The following is a 20464-nucleotide window of genomic DNA, read 5'->3' on the forward strand; positions in this document are numbered from 1 at the left end:
CCAACAGGTATGGAAAAATCTGTCTATGGATGGTATGACTAACAAACAAACACAGGTAATGTGGCTCAGTATGCAAGGGGCCTTACCAGTCAGGGAAGTACAGAAAAAGAGGGATTTAGTAAGAACGGATATGTGCCCAAGACAGGGATGCGGGGGCAGGGAAAGCATTCTGCACCTCTTCTGGAATTGTGATTTTGCGCAACGGGTTTTAGACCAATTAAAAAACGTAGTCAAAGAACTGACAGGGATTCAATACCTCACATTTGCCTATGTTCTTTTTGGAATAGGGTTGACAGACAAACACAAGAGCCGAGTGTTATGGTTGCTCATGTTATGTGTCAAAGAAGTCTTATGGGACGCCAGAAACATTTATGTATATAAACGGGAAGTGTGGGAGGACTCTGATTGTGTCAAATTGATTTTAAGCCGACTGTACTTATGTTACCTTTGGGATAAACGGAAAGGAGACAAGTTTGACGCTGAAGGTGTTTGGAAGTTCAAAAAATGGAAACACCTAGTTTAAAATAAAAACATACACTTAAAATTGTATTTATCCTGTTAAATTTTACCTGCACACCTTTTGTCAAATAAAAAATAAATGAATAAGAACCACATGATGACCTGGTTATGGCTTGAAATCTTGATGAGTTTGCTTTTTGTCAAGTTATTTAGGCCTTTACCACCAGACCTGATGGTTTTAAAAAAAAAAAAAAAAAATCTGTTCTTATCAGTTTAATATCTGATACGTCCCCTATCTGGGGACCATATATTAAATGGATTTTTAGAACAGGGAGATGGAAATAGAGCTTGCTCTGTCCACTCCACGCATTGACCTGGTATTGCAGTATTTCCAGGACCGGTGCACCCTTTCCTTATGTACTAAAATCAGATTCCAAAAGTGTTTTTTGTGTTTGCCATTGTTTCTGTCTTTCTGAAGGGATCTCCCCTTTTAATCCCATTATTTCAACACCTGTTGGACAATGCATGAGTGATAATGAGCTAATTGATTAAATGCAATTAATGAATACATTGCCACCTCTTGTTTTGTGTCGTCTGTGTGTCTGTGTTTCCGGCATTTCACATTGGAACAGCTCATTCACCTTCCTTGTCTTCTCTCCGCCCTCCCTTTTAGGTAAGTTAAAGAGCTGCACCTGAGCCAGCCACTGATTGATGCAGCACCACAGTCAAATAGTGGAGTGGAGTAGGGGAACAGCAAACAGCCATTAAAGCCGCCCGCCCGCCCGCCACAATGGACCTACCTGTGTACACTAGATGGATGTGAAGAAGAGGCTGGACGCAGCTGCAGGCTTAAGGGAAGCCGACATGACCGTCCTGGTAGGGAAAGGGTTAATGTTACGAGGTCAGGGAAAGTTGAAGGAGCTGAAGGAGGGACGGGGAGGAGTTAAGGGGGGCGGGGGGGGCCGTTGCTGTGCTTCCCGCTGTTTCTCGGCATTGAGCCGGAAGCAGCGGGAGGAGTAACACACAGTAAGCAAAGCTCCCCGTTGCCTGGCTCTTTAGTAATGGCAGAGGCCCTGATTTTAGAGCGGCTGCGTGCCGCTGCTGTGCACCACGGTCCCGGATGGCTGGAGGAGACCGTGGCTGCATTAACGCGGATCCCGGACGCCGTTTCGCCACGCCGGGCACGGCGTTCGGGGTCTGTTGTAAGGGACAGGCTCCCCTCCCCCGGCCCCCTTACGAGCATGGCTATGGCGGCGGGGGGGGAGTCGGCAACAACCGCTCCTGCGCTGGGCAGGCAGAGAGCGGTGCCAGGGGTGACGGCGATGCGGGCTGTGTCGACCCGTCCCTCTCGGCGGTCCCGACCTCCAGAGCGCCTTAGTCCGGAGGTAGTCCCGCGGACACGGCGTCGCAGAGGGAGCCCGATCCCGGACGCTGCAGGCCAGGCAGCTGGGAGGACCGCCCCTTCCCAGGCCCTGCGTCCTGGCAGGAATCCCAGGCCGCGACGGGGTCCGGCGGTAAGCAGGGAGTCGCAGGCTGGGCTCCCTGTCACCCCTCCCCCATCAGATGGAAGATGTCGAGAGCAAGGTACGGCCGCCCCGCATGGTGATGTTCCGGCCAGGGGGCAGGCTTCGTCAGGATCGTCTAGACGGACGACTAGATCTGCAGCGACATCGAGGCAACAGGTCCGGTCGGAAGTCTGGGTCCCGGCGGTCGGGCGGCAGGTTGCCGGCCCATCGGTCAGCGCGTCCTCATCCCCTTTCCGAAGATGTCGTTGGGAGGGACAGTCGTCGGCGAGAGAAGAACTGGAGGAAGGTGAACTGGACGTCTATCGTCGAGGTCAGGATGGTCCGGCTGACGGGAACACAGCGCCTGTGCAGCCCGGTGAGTGTATAACTCCATTATTGTCTTATCCAGCGATTTTTATGTCGGGTGTCGGCGGGGGGGCTGCTAGCATAGCATCGGGGGCCGGTAGTGGCGCGGGCGGACGCGACGGAGCGGGTTTGGCAGATTTAGTGGGTTGCTTACGGGCTGGTGGGGCGCCTTGATAGGGCCGCGGCGCCGGTAGTAACGGAAGTGTCCCCTGCGGTAGTTTGGGAAGGCCCCAGGGACGTGGGATCGTTGCAGGCGCGTCCTGTGGTGGCGGTTAGAGAGGCGGTCGCGGTGTCGGTGCAGACTGAGGCACAGAAGGACGGCGATCGAGTGCGCATGGACGATCGTGCTCGGGGGGAGGTGTATGTTTGTTTTGAGGGTCCGTTGGGGGCGCATTTAAAGCAGGAGGTGCGTGATCGGATCTGGAAAGATGAATACGTTGAAATTTTTTTTTTTTTTTTCTCTCTTGCCGCTGGCTAAATTCAATTTGGATAAGGGCAAGCGGGATGAGAGTAAAAAGGACGAGGAGGAACGGCGGCGGTATAGGCTTATCCCGCAGACGTTCGTTAATTGGTCGCAGGCGTTCGCCATATTGGCTAGTGTGATAGGGGAAAAGGCGCCGGAAAATTGTTCGGCGTTATTTTGTTATTTTGATGCTATTGGGGAGGCTCATAGGGCGTATGGGGGTCAGGCGTGGCTGCGATATGATGAGCAATTCCGTCAGCGGAAGGCGGTTCGGCCGGCGATTCGGTGGGACCAGAAGGATATTGCTCTCTGGTTACGGGTTACGGCTCCGGTTAGGCAGCCCGTTCCCGGGAGCGGTGGCCAGGGAGGCCAGTCTAGTCAGAGTGGACCAAGCGGCGGGGGAAAGGCGGGGTTTTGCTGGCAATTCAATGAAGGCCAGTGCAAGTTTGGGGCCACGTGCAAGTTCAAGCACGTGTGCTCCGAGTGTAATGGTGCATCACACGGGGCGGCAAAAATGTCTGCGAAAAAAGAGGTCCGGGAACCAGCACGGGGCTGGTCAAGGGGGTGTCGCCGGTGAGGGTGGAAAGGATGGCCCTTTATCTAAATGAGTATCCGGATAGGGCGGCAGCTAGGTTGCTTTATGAAGGGTTTAGTGTTGGTTTTGTTATTCCTCCGCCTCCTTATGAGGTTCCGGTTACGGGGAGAAATTTAAAATCGGCTTACTTGCATGTGGAAGTCGTGTCGGAAAAGTTGTTAAAAGAAGTTTCGTTGGGGCGCATGTCGGGGCCATTTGTGGAGTCGCCGGTGAAAGATTTAGTTGTGTCCCCTTTGGGTATTGTCCCTAAACGCGAGCCCGGAAAGTTTCGTTTGATTCAACATTTATCGTATCCCAAAGGTTCGTCGGTAAATGACGGGATTGATCACGAGTTGTGCTCCGTAGTTTATACCTCATTCGATAAGGCGGTGGGGTTAGTGCGGGCTGCGGGTCCTGGGGCGCTGCTAGCAAAAACTGACATCGAGGCGGCGTTCAGGTTGTTGCCGGTCCATACAGAAAGCAACGGCTGTTGGGTTGTTTTTGGAATGGGGCCTTTTACGTGGATCAGTGCCTTCCGATGGGGTGTTCCCTTTCTTGTGCATACTTCGAGGCGTTTAGTAGCTTCGTGGAGTGGGTAAAGAGGGGAGTATCCGGGGTCGACTCGTTGATCCATTACTTAGATGATTTGTTATGCGTTGGCCCGGGGGGTTCGCCGGTTCGCGGTAATTTGCTTCATGCTCTACAGAAGGTGGCGAGGGATTTTGGGATTCCTTTGGCGCCGAAAAAAAAAAAAAAAAAAAAAAAACGGAGGGCCCGGTAGCGACGATTTGTTTTTTGGGAATCGAAATAGACTCGGTGGCAATGGAGTGTCGTCTCCCGGCGGATAAGTTGGGTGCTTTGAGGCTGGAGGTTCAACGGGCTTGTAGAATGAAGAAAGTGACGCTGAGGGAGCTTCAGTCGCTGCTGGGGAAGTTGAATTTCGCCTGCCGGATTATGCCGATGGGGAGGGTGTTTGGTAGGAGGTTGGCGGCGGCAACGGTGGGAGTGCGTGCGCCGCATCATTTTGTGCGGCTCAAGGAGGAGTACCGTGCTGATCTTCAGGTTTGGAATGACTTCTTGGGCCAGTTCAATGGTCGCTCGCTATGGATGGCCCCAGCGCAGGATACGAGTGTTTTGAATATTTTCACGGATGCGGCTGGGGCGGGTGGTTTTGGAGCTTACGGGGGAGGTCCGTGGTGCGCAGGTCAATGGCCGGCTAGCTGGGTGTCCAGTGGACTCACGCGGAATCTGGCCCTGCTCGAGCTGTTTCCCATCGGGGTGGCGGCTACCATTTGGGGGGACAGGCTCAGGGATAAGAAGGTCCGTTTTTTACTGCGACAACATGGGGGTGGTGCTTGCCATTAATAACATCACGGCGTCCTTTCCTCCGGTAGTTCAATTGTTGCGACATTTAGTGTTGGTATGTTTGTCGTTGAACGCGTGGGTGGTGGCGGTGCATGTCCCGGGTGTACGGAATTGTATCGCTGATGCTCTTTCTCGCTCGCAGTGGGACCGGTTTCGGCAATTGGCACCGGGAGCGGAACGTCTCGGTTTGGCTTGTCCGCAGCATCTTTGGGATCTGGTCTCGGTCCTGTAGAACAATTGGTACAAAGGTCTTTGGCGCGCACGACGTGGAGTGCTTATGCTGCTTGTTGGAGGCAGTGGGAGGAGTGGGTAAGAGAGTTGGGTGACGTCAATACGGATAGAGACAGGTTGGTGGCACTTTTGTACTGGTTAGGGGACGCCTGGGAGGCGGGGTTTTCAGTGGCGAAGGTGAACCGGTTCATGTCTGCGGTGGCGTTTGGGTTTAAGTTGCGGGGCTTTCAGGATGTATCGAAGGAATTTCTGGTATCGCAGGCTTTGAAGGGGTTGCGCCCCGGGGTCGGTTATGTGCCCAGTAGAGTGCATGCGGGGTTTTACGCCAAACAGGGGGTCTCCAGATTTGCCTTTGTTACGTCAGGTGGACGGGTCGTTTTTGTCCAGGTTTCAGTTTGGAGCTGTATTTAAAAAATGTTTGACGGCGGTTGGTGTCGCGGCAGGCTCATATTCATCTCATTCCTTCAGGATTGGCGCAGCAACAGAAGCGGGGCGCTGGGGGTTGGATGATGAGGGGGTGAGGCGTATTGGTCGTTGGGAGTCCAACAGGTTTAAGTCCTATGTCCGCCCCCATATGTTATGAATTTTGCTGTTAACGCTTTACAAATGTTATATGGTGGTGCCTAATTGTTTTTTCAGTTTCAGAGTCGCCTCCGTGTTTGGTGTGGTTGATGGGTCATTCTTACGTGCACTGGGGGGCTTTGAGGGCGGACGTCCGCCCGAATGGTCGCCAGTTGCGCATTCCGCGACAGGATGCGGTTGTGCATTGGCTGGGTTTTAGAGGTATGTCGTGGAGCAGGGTGTTGGCGGAATTCCAGACATATGCTCGGCTTGATAGGGTTCCGGAGGTCTTAGTGTTGCACGTGGGTGGGGATGACTTAGGAGTCCGCCCCTTTCGTGAGTTGGTGCGGGATACCAAACATGATATGTTGTGTTTGTGGGTATCTTATCCCAAGTTGGTGATAGTGTGGTCGGACATAGTCCCAAGAAAGCATTGGCGGTTAGCTAGATCTGTGGAGAGAGTCAATAAGGCTCGCATTAAAGTTAATCGGGCGGTGTCCCGTTTTGTGGCAAAAAACGGGGGCATTTGCGTGAGGCATAGGGATTTGGAGTCAGGAGTGGGGAATTTCTGGAGGAGTGACGGGGTTCATCTGACCGAGGTTGGCATTGATCTTTGGAGCTTGGCGATAGCAGAAGGAATAGAAAGGGCGGTGGTGGTGTGGAGGAACTCACAGGCTTAAGGTGGTCAAGGCCTGTTTCGCTGTGGCGGGGGGAGTCCTTGAGGCCAGTCAGTACAAAATGGTGGGGGGGTCGCATCGGGGGTATGCGTCCCCCAAAAAAGGTACATGGTTGAAGACTTCATCGGGTGGTATCCCTTTGAAGTGGTCTTCTGGTAGAAGGTATATCACTTGAAGGCTTCATCGGGTGTTATCCCTTTGAAGTGGACTTCTAGTGGTCGGTATATCACTTGAGGGCTTCATCGGGTGTTATCCCCTTGAAGTGGACTTCTAGTGGTCGGTATATCACTGGAGGGCTTCATCGGGTGTTATCCCCTTGAAGTGGACTTCTAGTGGTTGGAGCCATCTGCAGAGGTGAACGGTGCTTCCGAGCTGGTTTACGGCTGGAGGTAATTGGTGGTTTGCAGATGGCTAATTCGGTGTGTTCTTTAAAAAGGACTATCTGAGGGGGCTTCAAGGACTTCCTCTGCTCGGGTTAATGTTATGACCCATGTTGGGTCATGTGAATTATTAGGAGGAATTCTCTGGTGGATTCCTAACTAGTTATCCGAATGTTTCGGATTTAAATTGTTTTTATAAAACTGTGAAATTAATAAACGGCTGCTGTGGCCATTTCACATCCAACCTCGGTGTCATGTGTCGTTACTAAATGGGGATGGGGGATAGTATGGTTTAAGGTTAACACACGACTCTACCTAGGCAGGTCAAGAAGAGGCTGGACGCAGCTGCAGGCTTAAGGGAAGCCGACATGACCGTCCTGGTAGGGAAAGGGTTAATGTTACGAGGTCAGGGAAAGTTGAAGGAGCTGAAGGAGGGACGGGGAGGAGTTAAGGGGGGCGGGGGGGGCCGTTGCTGTGCTTCCCGCTGTTTCTCGGCATTGAGCCGGAAGCAGCGGGAGGAGTAACACACAGTAAGCAAAGCTCCCACCCTCCCACCCTTGTTTTGTTACTCTTTAGGTCTTATGTACGTCTGGCTATGAGCGTTGTGTTTTTATTTTGTGTGCTTATTTAACATGTTTTTCTTTTTTCCGGAGTAGGTTCTGTCGTCATGGCAGCTGGCGGGGGGAGTCCTTGAGGCCAGTCAGTACAAAATGGTGGGGGGGTCGCATCGGGGGTATGCGTCCCCCAAAAAAGGTACATGGTTGAAGACTTCATCGGGTGGTATCCCTTTGAAGTGGTCTTCTGGTAGAAGGTATATCACTTGAAGGCTTCATCGGGTGTTATCCCTTTGAAGTGGACTTCTAGTGGTCGGTATATCACTTGAGGGCTTCATCGGGTGTTATCCCCTTGAAGTGGACTTCTAGTGGTCGGTATATCACTGGAGGGCTTCATCGGGTGTTATCCCCTTGAAGTGGACTTCTAGTGGTTGGAGCCATCTGCAGAGGTGAACGGTGCTTCCGAGCTGGTTTACGGCTGGAGGTAATTGGTGGTTTGCAGATGGCTAATTCGGTGTGTTCTTTAAAAAGGACTATCTGAGGGGGCTTCAAGGACTTCCTCTGCTCGGGTTAATGTTATGACCCATGTTGGGTCATGTGAATTATTAGGAGGAATTCTCTGGTGGATTCCTAACTAGTTATCCGAATGTTTCGGATTTAAATTGCTTTTATAAAACTGTGAAATTAATAAACGGCTGCTGTGGCCATTTCACATCCAACCTCGGTGTCATGTGTCGTTACTAAATGGGGATGGGGGATAGTATGGTTTAAGGTTAACACACGACTCTACCTAGGCAGGTCATGGAATGTACTGTCGTCCCTACATTTCAAGAAGGAGTAAGAATTGCAGTTGCAACAAAGCCTTGCTTGCCTACAAAGAGAGCAGCAATTTGGATTTGTTACTATGTTACCTAGAAGAATAACAAACTGTGCAAGGATGGAGGTTGTAGGAGCAAGGAGAAGTTGTCTGTAAAGTTGGTGGATGCTTATTTTCCATTTTGCAGTCCCTTGTCTCCCTCTTGTGGCCTCCTGGAGGCAACTAGCTGTGCAAAAAAAGACAGCCTGGCGGCCGGCTGTTGCAGTGTTGCCCTCTCAGGCAACACTGAGTGACTGACTGAGCCGCACCGTCTTATATAAAGTTCAGACGGAACTTTGCACGTGTCATAGTGGAGCCCTGAGGAGCCAGAGCCAGCTTTCTGACATCATAATGGGGCCTCAGAGATAAAAGCCTGGGCCCAGGCAGTGTTGGTCAGTGCTGCTCAGCAGGCAGCACTGGACTGGACTGGATTACAGCTGATACAAGGTGTGAAGGAACAAGGGGTGGCTGTGGGCATGCACTTGCTGCCGCTGCCAGTGTTTATCTGCATGGCAGCAGGGCATTTGGGCGTTGCCAGGAAGGCGTTTTTATGTAGATTCCTCCTCTTTCAGCACTGCATTGTGGTGCAAGCAAAAGAAGCAAATCCTGTCTGGCTTCCTCTCCGGCCTTTATTCACCTCCCGTGTAGCTGTGAGTGTGTGAGCCTGCAGGGCCCCATGGAATTGCCTAGAAGTAGGCTGAATCGCTGCAAGGGCTGAACAGCAGTATCGGGCAGGCTCGGGCAACGCGCGGCCCGTTCGGGTTATCGCTTCTCGGCCTTTTGGCTAAGATCAAGTGTAGTATCTGTTCTTATCAGTTTAATATCTGATACGTCCCCTATCTGGGGACCATATATTAAATGGATTTTTAGAACAGGGAGATGGAAATAGAGCTTGCTCTGTCCACTCCACGCATTGACCTGGTATTGCAGTATTTCCAGGACCGGTGCACCCTTTCCTTATGTGTTGACTAAAATCAGATTCCAAAAGTGTTTTTTGTGTTTGCCATTGTTTCTGTCTTTCTGAAGGGATCTCCCCTTTTAATCCCATTATTTCAACACCTGTTGGACAATGCATGAGTGATAATGAGCTAATTGATTAAATGCAATTAATGAATACATTGCCACCTCTTGTTTTGTGTCGTCTGTGTGTCTGTGTTTCCGGCATTTCACATTGGATCAGCTCATTCACCTTCCTTGTCTTCTCTCCGCCCTCCCTTTTAGGTAAGTTAAAGAGCTGCACCTGAGCCAGCCACTGATGCAGCACCACAGTCAAATAGTGGAGTGGAGTAGGGGAACAGCAAACAGCCATTAAAGCCGCCCGCCCGCCCGCCCGCCCGCCACAATGGACCTACCTGTGTACACTAGATGGATGTGATGGAATGTACTGTCGTCCCTACATTTCAAGAAGGAGTAAGAATTGCAGTTGCAACAAAGCCTTGCTTGCCTACAAAGAGAGCAGCAATTTGGATTTGTTACTATGTTACCTAGAAGAATAACAAACTGTGCAAGGATGGAGGTTGTAGGAGCAAGGAGAAGTTGTCTGTAAAGTTGGTGGATGCTTATTTTCCATTTTGCAGTCCCTTGTCTCCCTCTTGTGGCCTCCTGGAGGCAACTAGCTGTGCAAAAAAAGACAGCCTGGCGGCCGGCTGTTGCAGTGTTGCCCTCTCAGGCAACACTGAGTGACTGACTGAGCCGCACCGTCTTATATAAAGTTCAGACGGAACTTTGCACGTGTCATAGTGGAGCCCTGAGGAGCCAGAGCCAGCTTTCTGACATCATAATGGGGCCTCAGAGATAAAAGCCTGGGCCCAGGCAGTGTTGGTCAGTGCTGCTCAGCAGGCAGCACTGGACTGGACTGGATTACAGCTGATACAAGGTGTGAAGGAACAAGGGGTGGCTGTGGGCATGCACTTGCTGCCGCTGCCAGTGTTTATCTGCATGGCAGCAGGGCATTTGGGCGTTGCCTGGAGGGCGTTTTTATGTAGATTCCTCCTCTTTCAGCACTGCATTGTGGTGCAAGCAAAAGAAGCAAATCCTGTCTGGCTTCCTCTCCGGCCTTTATTCACCTCCCGTGTAGCTGTGAGTGTGTGAGCCTGCAGGGCCCCATGGAATTGCCTAGAAGTAGGCTGAATCGCTGCAAGGGCTGAACAGCAGTATCGGGCAGGCTCGGGCAACGCGCGGCCCGTTCGGGTTATCGCTTCTCGGCCTTTTGGCTAAGATCAAGTGTAGTATCTGTTCTTATCAGTTTAATATCTGATACGTCCCCTATCTGGGGACCATATATTAAATGGATTTTTAGAACAGGGAGATGGAAATAGAGCTTGCTCTGTCCACTCCACGCATTGACCTGGTATTGCAGTATTTCCAGGACCGGTGCACCCTTTCCTTATGTGTTGACTAAAATCAGATTCCAAAAGTGTTTTTTGTGTTTGCCATTGTTTCTGTCTTTCTGAAGGGATCTCCCCTTTTAATCCCATTATTTCAACACCTGTTGGACAATGCATGAGTGATAATGAGCTAATTGATTAAATGCAATTAATGAATACATTGCCACCTCTTGTTTTGTGTCGTCTGTGTGTCTGTGTTTCCGGCATTTCACATTGGAACAGCTCATTCACCTTCCTTGTCTTCTCTCCGCCCTCCCTTTTAGGTAAGTTAAAGAGCTGCACCTGAGCCAGCCACTGATTGATGCAGCACCACAGTCAAATAGTGGAGTGGAGTAGGGGAACAGCAAACAGCCATTAAAGCCGCCCGCCCGCCCGCCCGCCATAATGGACCTACCTGTGTACACTAGATGGATGTGATGGAATGTACTGTCGTCCCTACATTTCAAGAAGGAGTAAGAATTGCAGTTGCAACAAAGCCTTGCTTGCCTTCAAAGAGAGCAGCAATTTGGATTTGTTACTATGTTACCTAGAAGAATAACAAACTGTGCAAGGATGGAGGTTGTAGGAGCAAGGAGAAGTTGTCTGTAAAGTTGGTGGATGCTTATTTTCCATTTTGCAGTCCCTTGTCTCCCTCTTGTGGCCTCCTGGAGGCAACTAGCTGTGCAAAAAAAGACAGCCTGGCGGCCGGCTGTTGCAGTGTTGCCCTCTCAGGCAACACTGAGTGACTGACTGAGCCGCACCGTCTTATATAAAGTTCAGACGGAACTTTGCACGTGTCATAGTGGAGCCCTGAGGAGCCAGAGCCAGCTTTCTGACATCATAATGGGGCCTCAGAGATAAAAGCCTGGGCCCAGGCAGTGTTGGTCAGTGCTGCTCAGCAGGCAGCACTGGACTGGACTGGATTACAGCTGATACAAGGTGTGAAGGAACAAGGGGTGGCTGTGGGCATGCACTTGCTGCCGCTGCCAGTGTTTATCTGCAGGGCATTTGGACGTTGCCAGGAAGGCGTTTTTATGTAGATTCCTCCTCTTTCAGCACTGCATTGTGGTGCAAGCAAAAGAAGCAAATCCTGTCTGGCTTCCTCTCCGGCCTTTATTCACCTCCCGTGTAGCTGTGAGTGTGTGAGCCTGCAGGGCCCCATGGAATTGCCTAGAAGTAGGCTGAATCGCTGCAAGGGCTGAACAGCAGTATCGGGCAGGCTCGGGCAACGCGCAGCCCGTTCGGGTTATCGCTTCTCGGCCTTTTGGCTAAGATCAAGTGTAGTATCTGTTCTTATCAGTTTAATATCTGATATGTCCCCTATCTGGGGACCATATGTTAAATGGATTTTTAGAACAGGGAGATGGAAATAGAGCTTGCTCTGTCCACTCCATGCATTGACCTGGTATTGCAGTATTTCCAGGACCGGTGCACCCTTTCCTTATGTGTTGACTAAAATCAGATTCCAAAAGTGTTTTTTGTGTTTGCCATTGTTTCTGTCTTTCTGAAGGGATCTCCCCTTTTAATCCCATTATTTCAACACCTGTTGGACAATGCATGAGTGATAATGAGCTAATTGATTAAATGCAATTAATGAATACATTGCCACCTCTTGTTTTGTGTCGTCTGTGTGTCTGTGTTTCCGGCATTTCACATTGGAACAGCTCATTCACCTTCCTTGTCTTCTCTCCGCCCTCCCTTTTAGGTAAGTTAAAGAGCTGCACCTGAGCCAGCCACTGATTGATGCAGCACCACAGTCAAATAGTGGAGTGGAGTAGGGGAACAGCAAACAGCCATTAAAGCCGCCCGCCCGCCACAATGGACCTACCTGTGTACACTAGATGGATGTGATGGAATGTACTGTCGTCCCTACATTTCAAGAAGGAGTAAGAATTGCAGTTGCAACAAAGCCTTGCTTGCCTACAAAGAGAGCAGCAATTTGGATTTGTTACTATGTTACCTAGAAGAATAACAAACTGTGCAAGGATGGAGGTTGTAGGAGCAAGGAGAAGTTGTCTGTAAAGTTGGTGGATGCTTATTTTCCATTTTGCAGTCCCTTGTCTCCCTCTTGTGGCCTCCTGGAGGCAACTAGCTGTGCAAAAAAAGACAGCCTGGCGGCCGGCTGTTGCAGTGTTGCCCTCTCAGGCAACACTGAGTGACTGACTGAGCCGCACCGTCTTATATAAAGTTCAGACGGAACTTTGCACGTGTCATAGTGGAGCCCTGAGGAGCCAGAGCCAGCTTTCTGACATCATAATGGGGCCTCAGAGATAAAAGCCTGGGCCCAGGCAGTGTTGGTCAGTGCTGCTCAGCAGGCAGCACTGGACTGGACTGGATTACAGCTGATACAAGGTGTGAAGGAACAAGGGGTGGCTGTGGGCATGCACTTGCTGCCGCTGCCAGTGTTTATCTGCATGGCAGCAGGGCATTTGGGCGTTGCCAGGAAGGCGTTTTTATGTAGATTCCTCCTCTTTCAGCACTGCATTGTGGTGCAAGCAAAAGAAGCAAATCCTGTCTGGCTTCCTCTCCGGCCTTTATTCACCTCCCGTGTAGCTGTGAGTGTGTGAGCCTGCAGGGCCCCATGGAATTGCCAAGAAGTAGGCTGAATCGCTGCAAGGGCTGAACAGCAGTATCGGGCAGGCTCGGGCAACACGCGGCCCGTTCGGGTTATCGCTTCTCGGCCTTTTGGCTAAGATCAAGTGTAGTATCTGTTCTTATCAGTTTAATATCTGATACGTCCCCTATCTGGGGACCATATATTAAATGGATTTTTAGAACAGGGAGATGGAAATAGAGCTTGCTCTGTCCACTCCACGCATTGACCTGGTATTGCAGTATTTCCAGGACCGGTGCACCCTTTCCTTATGTGTTGACTAAAATCAGATTCCAAAAGTGTTTTTTGTGTTTGCCATTGTTTCTGTCTTTCTGAAGGGATCTCCCCTTTTAATCCCATTATTTCAACACCTGTTGGACAATGCATGAGTGATAATGAGCTAATTGATTAAATGCAATTAATGAATACATTCCCACCTCTTGTTTTGTGTCGTCTGTGTGTCTGTGTTTCCGGCATTTCACATTGGAACAGATCATTCACCTTCCTTGTCTTCTCTCCGCCCTCCCTTTTAGGTAAGTTAAAGAGCTGCACCTGAGCCAGCCACTGATTGATGCAGCACCACAGTCAAATAGTGGAGTGGAGTAGGGGAACAGCAAACAGCCATTAAAGCCGCCCGCCCGCCCGCCACAATGGACCTACCTGTGTACACTAGATGGATGTGATGGAATGTACTGTCGTCCCTACATTTCAAGAAGGAGTAAGAATTGCAGTTGCAACAAAGCCTTGCTTGCCTACAAAGAGAGCAGCAATTTGGATTTGTTACTATGTTACCTAGAAGAATAACAAACTGTGCAAGGATGGAGGTTGTAGGAGCAAGGAGAAGTTGTCTGTAAAGTTGGTGGATGCTTATTTTCCATTTTGCAGTCCCTTGTCTCCCTCTTGTGGCCTCCTGGAGGCAACTAGCTGTGCAAAAAAAGACAGCCTGGCGGCCGGCTGTTGCAGTGTTGCCCTCTCAGGCAACACTGAGTGACTGACTGAGCCGCACCGTCTTATATAAAGTTCAGACGGAACTTTGCACGTGTCATAGTGGAGCCCTGAGGAGCCAGAGCCAGCTTTCTGACATCATAATGGGGCCTCAGAGATAAAAGCCTGGGCCCAGGCAGTGTTGGTCAGTGCTGCTCAGCAGGCAGCACTGGACTGGACTGGATTACAGCTGATACAAGGTGTGAAGGAACAAGGGGTGGCTGTGGGCATGCACTTGCTGCCGCTGCCAGTGTTTATCTGCATGGCAGCAGGGCATTTGGGCGTTGCCAGGAAGGCGTTTTTATGTAGATTCCTCCTCTTTCAGCACTGCATTGTGGTGCAAGCAAAAGAAGCAAATCCTGTCTGGCTTCCTCTCCGGCCTTTATTCACCTCCCGTGTAGCTGTGAGTGTGTGAGCCTGCAGGGCCCCATGGAATTGCCTAGAAGTAGGCTGAATCGCTGCAAGGGCTGAACAGCAGTATCGGGCAGGCTCGGGCAACACGCGGCCCGTTCGGGTTATCGCTTCTCGGCCTTTTGGCTAAGCTCAAGTGGCTTGTCAGAGGGTCTCCTAGCCTGTCATACCCTTGGCCTTAGAGCATTGGCAGTTTACTGTCTTAAGCTCTATGCTGCTATAAGGGGAAGACCACGGAGAACAAGAAGGCGATCGACTGAGTTCCCAGACAGGGATACAGATAATATGGCTTCTTATGGCCGAATCCGATTCCTGGAGCGTGGACAAAATTTTGTGAAGAACGGCATCCGAATTGATATTGGAGAAGATTATCGGGAGGAATTTGGATTGAAACATCTGGCTACAGAGATCCTGTTTGGACTTCTTCTGGTGGAAAAGAATGACATTCTCTGCCTACAACATCCGGCAAAAGACTATTATATCCTGGTCTTGGAGACAACAGCTGCCTGCCAGAACTTCTACCAGACTCTGAAATTGAAAGAGGGGAGTCCAGAGCTGGAAGGACTTAAATTCACCTTGCTGTACTCCTATGGTGAAGCGTATGTGACTGTCTTCATGTACAATCCGTATGTCACCATGGACAATATTGCTCGGTTCCTGCTGCGGTATTGTACGGACATTAAAAATGGGCAGAAGGTGATGGACGAAGTTGGCCTATGGACAGGCAAATACAAATTTTTGGTGAAGTTTGGAGCAGACCCAGATGGGATTGGGGGAGTTCACCACCCGCCTTCCAATTTCACCATTGGCCGTGACAGAGGCTATCTGTTCTACAACAATATGCCCTCCTATTGTAGGAAATGTAGGAAGTTTGGGCACAAGCCAGATGGATGCAAAGCAGAGGCGGCTGACACACGCTTCTGCAGTCACTGTGGGAAACTTGGCCACAATAGAGACGAGTGTCAGGAGGAGATCACATGTAATCTGTGTGGTGGGAAGAGACACACGTTCAAAGACTGCCCAGATAGGGTAAAGACTTGGGCGCAGGTTGCAGCGTCAGCTCAACAACAACCTGGACTGACTATTCTATCCAAGGAGCCTGCTGCTGGGCCATCTGTTGCTGGCCCCATACGGAAGGTGGCCCCAGTATCAGAGGGAAAAAAGAACCTATCCGTTATCCTGAGTCCTTCCGTAATGGTGGCAGGTCCTGTAGCAGTTACAGAGTCCGATGTCCCATCCGAGGCCGAGGGTCTGCCATCTAGCGGTTCTCGTGTGACTGATGTCCGCTCTCCCGGTCTTCCTGATGGCCAAGAGGATGACTGGGGTGAAGTGATGGAGCTGGAAGAGAAAAGAAAAAGGAAAAAGGTTGAGTCGGCTAAGTCTAGTAGTGTCAAGTCGAAAAAGACTATGAAGGCAAAATTAAAAGACGTACAGCCAGTGCTGGTAATGGAGACACCGCAGCCAGTATCGGCAATTGAAATGTCTCAACCTATCCAGCCCACCATGGATATCCAGGAGTTCGCAACTCCAAGCCTGGGGGATATACTTCCTGAACTTTCTGATTCTGATGGGTCATCATGAAGTCTGAATGAGGTCCTGTCTGAAGTTGCTCTCGCTGAATGTGAGGAGTGTGAGGAGCTCTGCCAGAAGGGCTGCCTTTTTTTCGTTTTTGAGCACATTGAACTTTGATATTGTTTTTCTGCAAGAATGTGATATAGATCACAGTATGGACTATAAAGAGCTGAGAGACAGTTGGCCTCACGGACAATCGGTTTGGTCAGGCGAAAATTCAAATAAGTCAACAGGAGTAGGTGTTTTATTGAAAGGGCAGAATTGCCGAATTATTTCCTTTGTTGAACTTATCCCCGGGAGGGCGCTTTTAGTTATTGTTGACTATAATGGGAGTGAAGTGAAACTCCTCAATGTGTATGCCTCACCTGATACTAATGAAAGGTCAGAATTGATTGAAGATATCCAGCCATTTATTGCCGGCTCAACATCGCTTGTAGTAGCAGGTGATCTCAATTGTGCACTCGAAAGTGAAGATCGAACTGGAGGTGCTGCAAGAAGAGTAGATAAAACCGTGCAACAGTGGAAAAATTTCATTTGCGATTTTGAATTGTCTGATGTATGGAGGAGTCTGAAGAGGTCTGAACCAGGTTATACCTGGGAGAACATTACAGTCAAGTCCAGACTGGATTATGTACTCACATCGAAAAATATGAAGCCAGTGGATATTAAGATTGAAGACAATATCTTCTCTGACCATAAAATGCTCAGTGCAACTATTCATATCCCTGCAAATGAAAGAGGAAGAGGAGTATGGAGATTAAATACCAGCTTTCTGGAAGACAAAGTGATGCAGGAGGAATTCATTGTAGCCTATAAAAAATGGGCAACTGCTAAAGGAAAATTTCCATCAATCCTAGAATGGTGGGACAATACTAAAGAGAAGATCAAGAACTTCTTCTTAGATTATGGGATTAAAAGAGCCCGAGAGAAGAAAAGGTGGTACAAGAGACTCAACACAAAATTACAGACTTACCTGAGTTTGAAGAACGCTGGTGTTGATGTCGCTGACCTGGTGGGAAAAATTAAAAAAGAAATTAAAGAGGTCATCCATCAAAAAGGACAAGAAGTGATCTTTAATACTAAAGTGCAACAGTTGGAAAATAACGAGAAATGTTCACGCTTCTTTTTCAAGAAAAGTATGGAACAGAAAAATATCATGACCAATATCGCTGGTCAAACCAGCAAAGAAGGTATGCTTCAAGAGGCCAAGAAATTCTATCAGACTCTCTTTGACAAAAAGAAGATAGATATGTCTTTTGTCTCACACGCCATAGAAGCGCTAGAACTTAAGCTTGGCCAAGCTGAGAAAGAAGACTTATGCAAGGAACTTACCTTGGGAGAACTCCTGAGTGTAATCAAGAGTTTCGCAAGAGGGAAGGCTCCAGGATCAGATGGTCTATCAGTGGAGTTCTTTTCAACATTCTGGAACACTCTGAAGGAAGACCTGCTAGAGATCTTCAAAGCAGCAATGAAGAGCGAGCTGTTACCTGAGTCATGGAGGAGAGGAATAGTTACTTTGCTGTTCAAGAAAGGAGACAAGACCAGCCTTGAAAATTGGAGGCCAATAACCCTCCTCAATGTCGATTACAAGGTGTTATCCAAAATCTTGGTCAATAGAATTAAGAAACACATCGACAAGGTCATCCACCAAGACCAAGTATGTGGGGTACCGGGTAGAAGTATCGCAGATAACCTAAATACCATCAGGGACTGCATCTGGTACTCCAAAGACAGAAAGCAAGATTTGGCCGTGTTGTCACTGGACTTTCAGAAGGCCTATGACCGAGTCTCGCACGAGTTTCTGTGGCTTGTGCTGAAGAAAATGAATTTTCCTGAGACAGTGATCAAACAAGTCGCATTACTGTACAAAGAATCCTATAGCCAAGTTACCATTAATGGCTTCTTGTCTGGAAAAGTGGATCTGATGTCTGGGGTAAAACAAGGATGCCCCCTGTCGCCCATCCTCTTCATCTGTGTCCTCGAACCCCTGCTCACGCTGTTGAGGAAAGAGAAGATCATTAGAGGGGTGCCGATTCCAGGAGGAGGTGGGCAGTCAGTGAAAGTAAGTGCCTATATGGACGATGTCAATATTCTATGCTCCAATAAACAATCTGTGAGGAGGGCGCTACTGCTAACAGACTTCTTCTGTCAAGCATCAGGATTCAGATTGAATAAGAATAAGTGCGACTGCTTCACACTGAAGGAATGGAGGGATTTCGACTTACCTGAGGTCAATACCCAGTGCGACAGAATCAAAATTCTTGGTGTCATATTCACGCCCCAGAATGATGGGAAAGAAAGCTGGGAGCTGATAAGTGAAAAGGTGAAGAAGAAGATTGAGTTTTGGAAACTCAGACAGCTAACAATTGAAGGGAAGAACTTGGTCATCAAGGCACTAGTACTACCTCTGCTGTTGTACTTGAGCCAGGTTTTTCTACCAAGCGAAAATCGTCTTAAGGAACTCCAAAGGATATGTTTCCATTTCATCTGGAATTCAAAAATGGAGAAAGTTAGACGAGAGATAATGTACAAGCAGAAGAAGAATGGAGGAAAGGAGATTATCTTCTTTAAACGCTTTCTATATCTGCAGTATTTCTCCTTGTGTTTCAAGAACATCAAGACGAATAAAACCTGGGCCTATTTTCTAAGGTATGCCGCTGGACACGTGTTCAGAAAGAGAAAGTGGATAGAGCTGCCCCTTACAAAGCCTACCCTGCTGCTACCACCTGTGCAGTATGTATGTTTGGAAAGAACCATCCGTGTCTACCAACTGGAAGGTATGGAACAGGAACATCTTAAGAATGCCAGAAAGCTGAGAATGTTGCTGGACAGTCACCAAGAGACAACAAATGTGAGTAACTTCACAACATCAAAGTCTATGGAGCTATGGAGAAACACCAACGCTCCTTACCTATCCAATGTTCTTAAAGACCTGTCTTGGATGATTCTACACGAAAGTCTCCCTACCAGGGCATTTCAGTATAGAAGAGGGCTCGTCTCCACTCCAAGATGCCCAAGAGCTGGGTGTCCTGGAGAAGAAAGCGTCATGCACTTAATGTGGAACTGTGCCTATGCTCAGAAGGTATGGAAAACTGTTGGCATTCTACTGAAATTTACCTGTGAATTAAGGTTCCTGAACCATGAAGTGGTGCTGTATGGAGACTTCAAGCATCCTGTGGGAGAGAAGAAGAGAGTGTTGTGGATTATCTTGAACTGTTTAAAAAATGCCCTATGGAAGGTGTGCAACATCTTACTGTTCAGAAGAGACACCATTTCCGAGAAAGACTGTATAAAGCTGGCCCTAAGTGAAATTTACGTCTTCTATTTGTTGGACAGGAAGAGAGTGGGTCCAAAAGCCTCAAGCTGGTGGAATTTAAGAAGTTGGAACGTCCTGTTGGAAGATGTTTGAACTGAAGCTTTTTTCTGTTTCGCAGATTTTATAAGAAATAGCTGAATAAGAACTAAAAAAATTAAAATGTAAAAATCTGTTCTTATCAGTTTAATATCTGATACGTCCCCTATCTGGTGACCATATATTAAATGGATTTTTAGAACAGGGAGATGGAAATAGAGCTTGCTCTGTCCACTCCACGCATTGACCTGGTATTGCAGTATTTCCAGGACCGGTGCACCCTTTCCTTATGTGTTGACTAAAATCAGATTCCAAAAGTGTTTTTTGTGTTTGCCATTGTTTCTGTCTTTCTGAAGGGATCTCCCCTTTTAATCCCATTATTTCAACACCTGTTGGACAATGCATGAGTGATAATGAGCTAATTGATTAAATGCAATTAATGAATACATTGCCACCTCTTGTTTTGTGTCGTCTGTGTGTCTGTGTTTCCGGCATTTCACATTGGAACAGCTCATTCACCATCCTTGTCTTCTCTCCGCCCTCCCTTTTAGGTAAGTTAAAGAGCTGCACCTGAGCCAGCCACTGATTGATGCAGCACCACAGTCAAATAGTGGAGTGGAGTAGGGGAACAGCAAACAGCCATTAAAGCCGCCCGCCCGCCCGCCCGCCACAATGGACCTACCTGTGTACACTAGATGGATGTGATGGAATGTACTGTCGTCCCTACATTTCAAGAAGGAGTAAGAATTGCAGTTGCAACAAAGCCTTGCTTGCCTACAAAGAGAGCAGCAATTTGGATTTGTTACTATGTTACCTAGAAGAATAACAAACTGTGCAAGGATGGAGGTTGTAGGAGCAAGGAGAAGTTGTCTGTAAAGTTGGTGGATGCTTATTTTCCATTTTGCAGTCCCTTGTCTCCCTCTTGTGGCCTCCTGGAGGCAACTAGCTGTGCAAAAAAAGACAGCCTGGCGGCCGGCTGTTGCAGTGTTGCCCTCTCAGGCAACACTGAGTGACTGACTGAGCCGCACCGTCTTATATAAAGTTCAGACGGAACTTTGCACGTGTCATAGTGGAGCCCTGAGGAGCCAGAGCCAGCTTTCTGACATCATAATGGGGCCTCAGAGATAAAAGCCTGGGCCCAGGCAGTGTTGGTCAGTGCTGCTCAGCAGGCAGCACTGGACTGGACTGGATTACA

General features: G+C 48.9%; 5 non-coding genes and 1 pseudogene across 5 annotated transcripts; all 6 read left to right on the top strand.

Moving 5' to 3' along the window:
- Positions 1–691: 691 nt before the first annotated feature.
- Positions 692–870, top strand: LOC142729680 (U2 spliceosomal RNA; annotated as a pseudogene).
- A 7885-nt stretch (positions 871–8755) lies between these two features.
- LOC142729659 (U2 spliceosomal RNA) lies at positions 8756–8946 on the top strand. Its single transcript, XR_012878414.1, has one exon. It is a non-coding gene; the product is annotated as a U2 spliceosomal RNA (small nuclear RNA).
- A 1238-nt stretch (positions 8947–10184) lies between these two features.
- On the top strand, positions 10185–10375 carry LOC142729660 (U2 spliceosomal RNA). Its single transcript, XR_012878415.1, has one exon. It is a non-coding gene; the product is annotated as a U2 spliceosomal RNA (small nuclear RNA).
- Positions 10376–11605: 1230 nt separating this feature from the next.
- Positions 11606–11796, top strand: LOC142729666 (U2 spliceosomal RNA). The gene has a single exon (XR_012878420.1). It is a non-coding gene; the product is annotated as a U2 spliceosomal RNA (small nuclear RNA).
- Positions 11797–13026: 1230 nt separating this feature from the next.
- LOC142729662 (U2 spliceosomal RNA) lies at positions 13027–13217 on the top strand. Its single transcript, XR_012878416.1, has one exon. It is a non-coding gene; the product is annotated as a U2 spliceosomal RNA (small nuclear RNA).
- Positions 13218–19363: 6146 nt separating this feature from the next.
- Positions 19364–19554, top strand: LOC142729682 (U2 spliceosomal RNA). The gene has a single exon (XR_012878433.1). It is a non-coding gene; the product is annotated as a U2 spliceosomal RNA (small nuclear RNA).
- The last annotated feature ends 910 nt before the right edge of the window (positions 19555–20464 follow it).

Source organism: Rhinoderma darwinii, unplaced genomic scaffold (genome assembly GCF_050947455.1).
Source record: "Rhinoderma darwinii isolate aRhiDar2 unplaced genomic scaffold, aRhiDar2.hap1 Scaffold_731, whole genome shotgun sequence".
NCBI classification, from domain to species: Eukaryota; Metazoa; Chordata; class Amphibia; order Anura; family Rhinodermatidae; genus Rhinoderma; species Rhinoderma darwinii.